General features: G+C 32.5%; 1 long non-coding RNA gene across 1 annotated transcript; it reads left to right on the top strand.

The window, feature by feature from the left end:
• The first annotated feature begins 6,059 nt into the window (after nt 1-6,059).
• On the top strand, nt 6,060-8,296 carry LOC149539248 (uncharacterized). The gene is made up of 2 exons (XR_016355887.1): nt 6,060-6,300; nt 8,009-8,296. It is a non-coding gene; the product is annotated as an uncharacterized LOC149539248 (long non-coding RNA).
• The last annotated feature ends 4,379 nt before the right edge of the window (nt 8,297-12,675 follow it).

The raw sequence follows: 12,675 nt of genomic DNA, 5'->3' as shown, positions 1-12,675 counted from the left end.
TACTAAGTAAGCTTACCAAAGACACCAACTAAAATAACACACTATAGGACATCAGAGTCATGAATATATATCTGTAATCACCCAAAATTGATCTAGCCTAATCAAACACCTAAATTGTGATCAATTGTCCCTAAACCCCATTCAAGTGATCAAACCCCAATCAAGGCTACTAAATAAAGTCAATCCTAAGCCCAAATGTGTAATTAGATTAGATCAATTTAATTACATATTTCATTAATTATTAAGTATCAATAATTAATCATCAAAGACTGTTTAATTATCGTAGCTATTTAACTAAATCAAAAGACAAAAATTACATGGCTAGAGATATTAATTAAGTGAATTAATTAACATTTGTACAACCACTCAACTCATAAAAGGACAAACGAATTAAACCAAACCAATGAAGTTGAATTACATGGATCACTTAAGGTCTTAATCTCAACGACTCACTGTGGGTTATTCTTAATCATTACATTCATATTCAAACCAATTCCCTCCAAGAAAAATCAATAAAAGGAACCTACATCAAGGAATTATTCATCTAGATCATTCTTCTAAGGGTATTTTGTCATTTTTAGTTCTCATATAAAGATTACCTATTAGATATCATTTTAGTATAAATTTCTCATCTTAGATCATGTGTTATAGAAAGTTCACATTTGAAACAATCACATAGGAGCATAATACATTACATTCTTGGAGCAAATGCATCAATTAGGATCAAATTTCATCATTCTAGTCACCAAATTCATCTTAATTTCTTCGTGTAGATGTATTTTAATTAAATATTCCATTTTATTTATATAACCCACTGGTCTTAGTTGCACAATTTAGAGAAAAGACATAATTAGATTATCACCATGACTAGGTAGCAATAGGTTTCCTTTGATTCGTTTATGTTTCATTTGATTGATTTTACTAACCATTTGAATTAATGGCCTATTGAGTGGTGTAAATGTAGACTTGTAGGTTGCCATAATTCATACACACATTTTTGGTACCCACCATGTAGGAAAAATATGAAATTCTCCCTTTTAAATTGCTAAAAAATGATGTTTGCGCATTTTTAGCTAATAAACTCTTGTATTGTGTAATCCTTAGTAATATGGTGTAATGCTTTAACTTGTACCATGTTCTTAGTTATACAAACATGATCATTAAGTTTCATAATAAATCCTTAGCTATATGAAATAATGTGTTAACTCATATGGGTCCTTTAATCCTATAGTACCATTTCTTAAGTCATGAACCATCTTAAAATGGAAGCACTCATAACTTAAGACATTTTAGCTTCCGTACTTTAGTGATTTTGTGAGCCATGGATGCATTTGTGCTCAATTTTTTTTTTCTCCTACTTAGTTCCTTCTTTTCGAATTTTATCAGTGTATTCTTTGAGGCCTCAGGGTTACCCCTTCTTTGGATAACCCTAGTATAGGTTGACTGGTCAACCTATACCTCATGCTATTTTGGTTCCAAGGATAGTTTTTTCTCAGGGATTTAATTTGGAAAACTGAGTGACCCTGTCATCTTTCTTTGTTTTTAGTCTCAAAAAGGAAGCCCAGGCACCTCATTTTCACATCGCAAGACATCTATTACACCCACAAGGAAACTCAAGCTACCAAATTTCAAAGAATTTTGAAGCATTCAAGGTGTTTTCAAATATGTAAGGATCCTTTGTGAGCATTTCCTCTTCAAGATCTTGCATTTTATTGATTTTCAAAAGAGAATATCTACATTGTAATATCCTTCTTCTTCTTCTTTGGTGCACATTTACATCAATGGGTCCATGATTTTTTTTTGGTAGATCCATCACATTTGTGGAGGTTTCCGTCATCCTTCATTTTCAACAATATTCAAGCATTGAAAAACCCTTATTAGCAAGGGTTTCATCAAGAAAGATAAATATTTATATTTTTCTTGCTTCCTTACATGCTTTACATTTCATTTCCTTTCAAATTTAATTCCTAAACGAGGGCAAGCCCCTCCCCACCAACAAAAATCATTTTCACTTGTGTAAAGGAACATGGTATTAAAATTAAAAATTTGAATCTGGAAAGTATCAATCACGAGCTTTCAAAAAAATACTGGTTGACTTTGATCTAATTCTTTGGGAACATGTATGTCATCCTATAAACCTACCAGTAGATGTCACCCAAATTGATCTATGCCTGGAGATCTGCAATTTTCAATGTTTTCCAAGTTTTCTATTCTAATCACAAATATATAAGTGGATTCTCAGTCACAATATTAAATTCATAGTTTTTGGAGTGAAAAGATATTTTCCTTTGCACATTTCAAGGTCAATATTTCACTCTTCTTTTTATCTCTTGTTTTAGACATATTTTCATATTTTAATTGGGTTGATTGCATACATGTTGCTCGTAAATCTATTTTTTATTTTTTTATTTAATCAATTGATTCAATTTACTTACACATTTGCACATCTAAAGTTAATTAACATTGCATGAAAGAGGACTTACTCGCATACTTATTTAGTATAATTTGTGTTTAGTATTGGCATCCCTTCATATTATTTGGGTTTCACTAATCTAACTTGAGTTATGTTGAGAGTTATGTTTGGGAATCCATATTTCTCTTTTATTAAATTGCTTAGTGTGAAAGTGTGTTGTTAATGAGTTTATCTCATCTAGTGTATATCGTTAAATTCGTTAATACAAATTTCTCCCCTAAATTTTTTGGTGAACCCAACCATCTATATTTTCTAATTTTGGAGTTAGATTTGGCTATTGTGAAGTTAGATCTCTCTATCTTTTAATGCTCCTTGTTACATTGATATTTAGCTGATAGGCTATTATAGGTGGACATTTTGTCCAAACCTGTCCATTCAAGTAAACCAGATACCATTCATGGTTTTCTCTATTGAAAACTGTTGGATCAATGGATATCTTGTTTCAATCATCATTGCCAGCCATACTTATTATGCATATCTGCTTCAACCTTGTTCACCCACCATATTTATTTCAAGATTTTAGATATGTGTATCTTTATATATATCAAGAGATCTTCAAAAAATCTATAAGATCTAAAAATTAATTCATTGTGGATGTTTCTATAAATATCATCATCGGCAAAACAACATCAACACCCTTTGTGAGCAGGTATTTCATATTTGCTTTTTTCAAAGTACGAATTTTCCATAACCTGATATCGACTTTAATAACCCTTGTTTCTTTGTAGGATTTCTTGAACATGTGAAATGGCAAGCCCTATGCCCATTCTCTGGAATACTGTGATTCTACACCCATTTTTTTATCATCCAACGGGTGACTGGGATGATGATTCAGTCATACAATGGGAGTCAAGCTATGAGGACCAGTAGAGAGAAGACTGAGAAGGAGCCTGTCAGAATCTCAAAATTGTTGGACCCTAGCTTTCTATTCATTGTTAGGGCTTGTAGTACTGAAAATGTGTGCTACTGTGCCTTTATTATTGAGGTCATGATTCCATAGGAGAAGACAGACAAAGTTGCGATTATGGATTTTAGGGCCTCAATTTGGGTTGTTGAAGAGATTCTACATTGCCTACCCACTAATCTGTCGCTTTGGATGTCTTTCTCTATTATTATGGCCGCCTTGTCTAGAAACCTAGCATTTAGAGGAAAATTTGTTTAAGTTTTTGTTGGATATGGTTTTAAGATCAGTAAAGGTTGAAGTTTTAAGATGGAATGGGTAGGTTGTATTTCTCTATATAAAGATTACTCATAAGATTTGAGTAAAGCATACAATTAAACTGACAAAATTTGTACCAAATAATGTAAAGGTGCTTTTGCAAGCTGGTGTGTGGAGCAAGGAGACACCGATCTGTAGTTATATGATACAAAGTTTAAGAATAGTGAACTACAAAAAACAATGTGAATACTATTAGCACCATTCCATAATATTTATAAAGGATGAAGGTGGTCATAATCTCTTTAATGTTGTAGCTGGAAAATTAATCCGTCACAAATATTTGTTTAAAATATAATCTATGGGTAGATTTCAGCGATTATGAAAAGATTGTGGAGATTTATTTTCTAGTAGTTTCTAAGATCTCAAGGAAATTAAAAATTTCTCTATCAATATTATAGAAGGATAAATTAGGAAGTCTCTTGGCCTTCAACAAGAGACATTGATTCAACATCTTATTCACTTTTAGTATTTTGTTTGACAATCGCACTAATTGAAGAAGAGATCCAAAATCATGACATGGGGTTTTATTTTTGGGGGTTTCAGGCTGAGGACACACACAATCATGGAACCAGTTGTAATCGCCACAAAAAAAAACCTGTGTGCCTTGCATCCCCTTCATAAGATGTTAAGCCCTCATTTTTGTGATACACTGAGCATCAATGCTCTAGCTCACCATATTCTCATAAATGTTGGGGGATTAACTAAAAGAACGTTGTTTCTACGAAAGTATTACATGGAATTGACTGCTATTGTTTACAAAAGCTGGAGATTTGACAAGGAAGGCTTACTTGTTGATTAAATAATAAAAGAAAACCAAATCAACCATAAATAATAGAAATCTTCACAACAATAAATGCGAAGAAATATAGAAAGAATGAGGGACTGCTAAAAGTCACCTACCATAAAGCAAAGCTATTATGATACACATTAACAGAGGATGTATCAAATATGGTTACAAATCTTTGAAATTGAAAGAACTTCAAAGCCATGAATATGTTCCATTGCTCTTATCAATTCTTAACCCTGAAAATGTTTCAAAGACTCATTTCTCTGCATCGATTTTTTGATGTCTTTTGTGTTTGATCTATGAAGTATCAGAATTTGCACCCAGTACTAAACTGAAAAATTTCAACAATTCTAACTTAACATGGGAATCACTTCCTGGTGAGACATGCAGTGAAGTGAGACCTCCAGGTTCTAGGCCGGCTCCTATAAAATATTCAGTGAAATCTCCATGAACTTAATTTAAACTTGTAGGGAAAAAGGAGAGAGATTACTAGAAATAAACCTAAAACCTATAGTTAAACTAACAAATGGGCAATACACCAAAAGAGGTATGAAAGTTTAAAAACAACTGACAGAGAAGGATTACTCAGCTATTTCAAGTACAAACAAAACACTTCTTTTTGTAAAGACTTGCATAAGTAATTTGTAATAAGGTTTCAGGAATGAATTAGCAAAAGGAGGAATATAGATGCCTCTCTCTTACCAATTTCACATTTTAAAAACACGGATTACAACCTGCAAATAGACTTACTTTTCTACAACTAGGTGCTAGAATTAGACAAAATAATGAGGAACATGAATAGTTCACAAATTGTTTTATCAAATCATTCTATCATTACACACAAAATTGTAGAAAGAAAGAAGGTCCAAAAATTGACACAAAGTAGCATAAACACAACTGTTGTTATCTATATTGAACTTCCAAAATGAATTGCAAATTTCTGCAAATAAAGTTAAGGACTCAGAAAATAGTCACAAAAACTCCTCTGCATAATCAAAACTCTCTCTAATGATTTCAAAAAACTCACTAAATACCAAACCCAACACTTGGGTCAAATGAAAAAAGAAAGCCTAGAAATGAGGGCTTAGAAACTTCTAAAAATGAAGTCTCTTTACTCATAAGACTTTACTAACCCATAACTACCCTCATGACTCATCAGAAACTACCTCAAAACACTCCAACTGGTCATAAAGATGTTTAAACTGCTAAGGTGAAGTCAAATTCGACCTCCAAACTTCCCCCTAAAAAGGCTCCTAATGTTTCCAACTGACTCTCTTAAAGACCATAACATGAGAATAAAATGACTTATCTTTTTTTGCATTAATGATAGAAAACATTAAGTGATTTATAATTATATCACTTTAATAATTTTCTTGACAATGATATATTTATGCAAAAAGAGTTAAACAACCTACACATAGACTATAACAAAGAAGCCCCCACCTCTTACAATACAAATATAAATATTTGAAAAGGGAATAAAATCCCACACATAACCTGGGGACTTCAAAACAATTAGAAAATGAAAAAGGCATAAAAGCCTTCATAAACCTAAAAGGGTATTCATTTTCACAAACACTCATTCTGGAAGAATTTGGAAGCAAAGAGGAGATAATGAGGGTTTCAGTTTTAACCGCCACGAGATGTTTGCTAGAGCATTCCATATCAAAGGTTTTCTATATATGTCGCCACTATGACTTGCTTTGCTTCTTAGATCTTGACTGGTTCTTCGGTTATCAATAGAGAATTTACTATTTTAAGAGGGTCGCCATGAAAGATTAACTAGCCTTTTAAAGCCGCCATTGTGAAGGATGTTGGAAGGTATGTTGTTCTGGGTTTTTATATTTTGTTGGCCGCCATGAATATGAACTTGAGCTTCAAATTTTTGTCTTCTCCAGTATAAGTTGTGGGTATTTGTTTGTCTTTGAATATGGATTCACTGTTGTTACATTTACTCTTCAAAAAAATATGTTTGTTTCATGGCTCTTGCCACAATAGTTGCTTTCTTGCATTTGTAATGGAAATTTTTTTATTATGAAGCTTTAGCATTAGAGGTTTTCTTCGAGTTGTCTTTCAATTATATGGCATCGACCTGCTGTTTGGATTGATGTCATACAAACTCAATAGATGAAGTTGTAATTTTGAATAATCTGTTTATAATTGAACTTTATTTCCCAAACATTGGATGCGTGTTCTGTCCTCTATACCATTTTTACTAGAGGAATTTCCATCTTTAATATTCTCCTGTTGATTCCCGTCAACTTCCTCTTCCAAACTCTACAGGAATTTATTCTTTTCATTTGGTTCTAAAAAATAATGTGCAACACTCCCACTCTAAGTTGTAATAGATGAAGCATCTGACAATGAATTCTCTTCATATAAGGAACCTGATGCACGAACTACACCTAAGGAGCCTCTTGAATCCATAGCCAATACACGTGGAGTGTATGTTGGTGTTCCCTGACATGTCTCACCCACTTGATATCACCCACTCAATAAAGAATATCCATATTTAAGCTTGCATCTTTGAAGGTGGAATCTTGATGTCCATCCTCTGCATGACCAATTAATTCATCCTGAAAATTCCAAAAATGGGACCCAATAAAATTTGAAAAGCTGCCAACTTGAATGGTAAATATTTCTTCCATTTTTTCCAACCTTATAGACCCTCAAAGTTGCAGAATGAGGTCAAAAGTGTATGTATGAGTGCCTAGGCAACTGTGTACAGCAACAAGTAAATGAGAGATTGGAGTTTATACTAGCTCTAGTTTGTACATTAGTGTAGCTAACACTTGCATGGACATATGACCCTTAATTTAACATCTTGGACCTTCAATTCTTCCTTTAGTTTAGTTATCTCTCTTTCCTTGCCCGAGCCATGGAATCATCTCTTGCTCTTATCTGTAAGTGTTGTTGATGCTTCATATATTGATTTGGGTAAAATGATATGCAACTGTATCTATTTGGAATGAATTACCCAAACAACACAAGTGATTAGTAGGACAAGAAATTCCATGAGTGTGACATCTCTCAAATCCTAATATGAAACCCATGAAATTCTAGAGGGACCAGTCATACCAAATTACACTCTTAACACTTGTCAAGTATGTATTTCACTGTAGTAATGTTCTGTGGTGTCTCCATACTTGATCCTCCCTGTAGCAAGTTATGCAATCTTTTCATCATATTCTGAAACAACCCCCTGAGTGTTGAATTATCCCATTCTGTAATATTTGAAAGAGTAGTTTATGAGGTTCGAGCACAAGCTTGACACTCATAAATTATCTTTTTGTTATCTGCATTTATTCCTTATGAAATCAATATGCTTGTTATTGACTTATAATGAAAGGTTTCATGTCAGAACTAATATGTCCCTTTAACATTACAATTTCTACTTTTTTTGTTTAAGCATTACTATTTTTTATATGTATTTGGAATAGGAAAGATATTCCATATGTGGGTACATAGTTGCAGATAATCAGTCATTGCTTAGATCTTTTAAGATCTAACCCCACTTTTTCTCATGTAGGAGAATGAAGACCCGAAGCTATCAGATCAAGAGCTAGACCAGAAGCAACATTGAAGATCACATAACCAGTCAAACGCTGAAATGGCAATGACTGGTTACCTCTAACTCTATCTTCCTGTGTTGTATTTTTCTTGTTCTTAATATCTATGAAAGACAATAGTTAGACTCACAACTTGTGTGAGATATTTTATTTCTAGCATTTTTCCATTCATTTCATACTTTGTAAAAATAAAAATTGTACATATCAGTGATGATTTATACAATGAACATTATATCTCCTTTTTCTCATGATTTTATATATGATTGAAAAATGATGAAATGCAAATGAATAGAAAATGAATTTTTTCTTCTGCAATGTTACTTGAAGTAAAATTCCAGCATGTGTAGAATTTTAGTAACATGATCTTTTGAGGGTTGAATGCCTTTAACTCCATCTCAAGGCATTGTTTCTAGAAATTGTATCATATTGGTATTTTTCTATGACATTCATAATTTCACTCTCTTACACCTTGCTCTATAGATATGACATTTAAGCTTTTTCTCCTCTCATGTTGTATGGAAATTGTGAACATCCTTCCTTTGAGTACCCAAATCTTTGTGTTGCATGGTGAATATCATTAAGGCACTAATCATATGCCCCAAAATCATGTGAATGTTTGGTATTTGAGATTAGTGGTCTATATCCAAGAATGGTTTTTCTTGTGTGCACTAAGATGTGGATGATTGGCAATAGTGTTGTGAGATGGGTGAAGAATGAGTTACAACTTTTCTGCAAATATTGGATGATCCGCTTCTCCCCACTTTGTATTTCCATTGCGAAAGAGTGGGGAAATCTTATTTTGTATTGGAGTGTTGTCGGGCTGGAGATTTAGATTCACTTTGCTTGAAATAGAATGTAGGTTTCTTTTCCAAAGAAATTGTCAAGTATTTTATGAGATTGCATAGATTCTATTATTATAAAACATGAATTGAGAATTGAATGTAGGATAATGTATAAAATATAGTTGTAATTCTACATTAATTTTATATATTATTCGTTATTCGTTGTAATTCTACATTAATTTGATTTGTTTCAGTAGTGTCATATTTTTATCATATTGAATTTTACCTTGCTATTAACCATCGTGTTTGTGTTCCAACAAGTGCTCTATTTTGTCAATACAACTAGTTTCATTATCTTGAAAAATGTCTTGGTTAATGTCATATCTTTTGTTGCATGCATAGGTGTCTTCCAAAGAAAATAACTAGTATTAAATGCTATAAAAAAAATCACAATCAAGTATTCTTCACACAATATTATTGCTTGTCGATGTCTAAATCTACTTCATTGACTCACTAAGAAAAAAGGTTTGGCATTCCTAATTACATATAAAGATGTATCTCTAGTGTGCATATATGAACACAATAACAAACATAGTATGATGTATAGAATTTAAAATGAATGATACATAGTAATATCATAGATTTACAAGATGATAATTGTAATGCATGTGATGTCTCATTTATAGATATCAATTACCTTCTTCCACTTAAAATGGCCCCTTTAACTAAATCTGCAATTACAATGATTAATGATGGGAACCTACAATTACAACCACACCTTTAAGTCATAGACATTGTTGAGTTGGGACCAAACCACAAAGTGATGCCACGATACAATATGGACCTCTTTGATGGAGTTTTTAAACAAAAAACAATAATTCCAAAGAAATATAATGATTATGTGGGCTTGGGAGAAATCATAAAGGGGCCATGATGTTACTTAAGGGGTATAGTTACCCTACTATTTTCAAATCTATTAAGGTTATTCTATAAGATTATCCAATAATGCCTACGTGTAATAACAAAATCAATTTTTGCTCCATCTTTTGTGATATGTTATGATATATAATACTTGAACTCGATATGCTCTTGTAGGTGAATTTTTGTTTCTAAAATAGACATCACTTTCTTGCATCATCATATTATTGGTGAACCCATCTATTTATGCACAAAAAAAGGCCTAGAATTACATGCTATAGACTTAGGTTCTCCATCAACAAATGTCCTTAAAAAGGAAGATGCTTCAAAACTCCCTTTCAAAACCATGAGGCCTAGGAAAACATCGTCTTTAAAGAATAAAGAAATAAATCCTACTATTACTCCAATTAGAAAATTGAGTCAATATCAAAAAAAGGTGGCTTATAAAAGGGTGTGTTACCATGAAAAAATGGATTCGCTTTTTAAGACCCAAAATGGAGAAGGAAAAGTCTTCTCCTTTGATATTACAGATTGTGAGAAAATTGAGGTACACATCACTTGCTTCAACAAGATTGTAGATCTTTATTACTTGGATATCCAAGTGAGATATATATACCATCTAAGGTAATATTGTTAAGACAACAAATAGGTTCTACAAAAAAAATTAATAGCTAGCTTTAAATTGTTTGGAAGACAATTCAAGGGTTTCTCTCATAGATGATGACCTTGCAATTCCAAGACATCAATTTTCTTTCACCCCTTTTGATGAAATTATGCATGCAAAAAATGAGTCCCTTGTTGATGTAATTGGAATAGTTATTTGTGTTGATCCATGTACCACAATACAGAGGTTGTGATGATACAAAAGTTCTTAGGAGTGTCAAATTGATGGGTATGTCTTTATCTACTATAAATCTAACTTAATGGGGACCATCCACTTAGAAAGAGGGGACACAACTCCAATAATTGGACCATTTGCATGATGTTTTTGTTCTTGCAGTTAAATATGGAAAAGCCACTGAATACAGTGGAAAGGTCATAAGAACATTAGCTAGTACTCAACTCTTCATAAACCCACACATAGAAGAGGCAACAAAACTAGGGTTATGGTTTGATCTATATGGAAAGGATATTTTATCACTATCGACACAAGCTATAGATGTGCCCTTACAAATATAAAGGAAAATAATAGCTGAAATTGAGGAACAATCTATGAATGTCTCCCAACCTTTTCACTAAATTATAAAGAAAATAATTCAATTTATAAAAACAAATTCAATTTACTATCCATCTTGCCCCCTTCGCTTGAATGGTAAACAATGTAAATAAAAGGTTGTTCAAAATGTTGATGAAACATGGACTTGTGCAAAGTGAAAAGAAACATTTGCAGATTGTATTTATAGGTACATATTTCAACTAAAGCTAGTGGGTCATACATGCACACTTTGGGTTGTTTCTTTTAATGAACGTGCCACCTACCTTCTGGGTATGTCCACACATATATTATATTTACTCCAATTCAATGAAGATGCAAATATTACTGAAGAGGCAGTAATCAAGAAATGATGTTTGAAACAATTCATCTTCACTATCTCAGTTGTATATGATTCAAGTGCCACTCAAGGTTTCTTGAAGTTGACAATCACCAATGTTGATGATATTTTCAAGTATATTAAAAATACTATATATTTGGTGTATTTAAATGTTTACACTTGTATTTAGACAAAATGCTTCCTTAGTCAAGAAAATTAATGGTATAAAAAACAAGATTGCTTAAATATACCTGTTCTCTTCATCTCTAATACTACAAGCACATAATTGCACTTCCATCATTGCAACTATATACACCCATGTTAAAAATTAATATATTTTTGGTAAATTTAAATGTTTGTGCTTGCATATAGTTGGGATACACAATTAAAAAAATGCTAAAATTAATCAATCATCCCTTTGCACTTAGTATTGCAGCAAAAGAACACCTTCAACCAAACCCCAATATTGATGTCGATCGACTTCCTAAAGAACTCTTTCTATGTAAAGGCCAATGAAAAATGTTAACAACAAACATTTATATTCAAACATGCTTGGTAAATGGATCACTTGGGGAGGTGGTAGACATTTTGTATACATCAGGTTGTAAACCCCTAGAACTACCTCTATATGTGGTTGTTAGGTTTGATAATTACAGTGGCCTACCTTGGGACCAAGATGACCCAAAAAAATTATCTATTACACCTATAACCACTACATATGTTGATAGTAATAATTTTTTTAAAATGTTTTTTCTTCTAAATAATATATAGGGACCCATTAGGTAATTAATAATGATAAGCTTCTAATAAATTAAGATCACAGAACTAAATTGGATTTGAATACTAAGATCAAGAATTGTCAGAAATAGTGATAGACTATAATCTGAGAATTGCACTGAGCTTGGAAAACACACCCAATTGAACTAAAAGGTACTCCTTTCAAGATGACTGACTAATCAAGGATAGTCCTACAGAACATGGGGGGTATTCATAGAGGATTATGAATCTCAACTTGAAAGGTAGTTTCAAGAAGGAAGGTTGAATAATTGAGGTTCATTCCTCATGACATAGGGGATCCTTCGAGAGGATTAAGAATCCCGATTGAAGAAATCCTTAAGGATGTGTAGAAATATTGGCATTGCTAGAGATCAATTTCTATAATTGAATTTAATAGTCTATGTTGCTAATAATTTCTATAGGAAATCTTGTCTTTAGGAGTGGGGCATTATAGTGGTAGCAGAGCATAATCCTGCTATCCTATGGAAATTGTTCGTCAATGCATCATCACACCTTAAAGAATGATGGCAAGGGAACTAGCCCAAGAAATAAGGAAAATTATAGAACAAAGTAATGAGAGATTTGAAAGGACTAAAAACTCCAATAAGGTACTACTAG

This window comes from Cupressus sempervirens, chromosome 9 (assembly GCF_028749045.1).
Source record: "Cupressus sempervirens isolate cs-2001-9-10 chromosome 9, ASM2874904v1, whole genome shotgun sequence".
NCBI lineage: Eukaryota > Viridiplantae > Streptophyta > Pinopsida > Cupressales > Cupressaceae > Cupressus > Cupressus sempervirens.
Note: the sequence above shows the minus strand (reverse complement) of the source record. Positions and strands in the feature narration are given on the sequence as shown.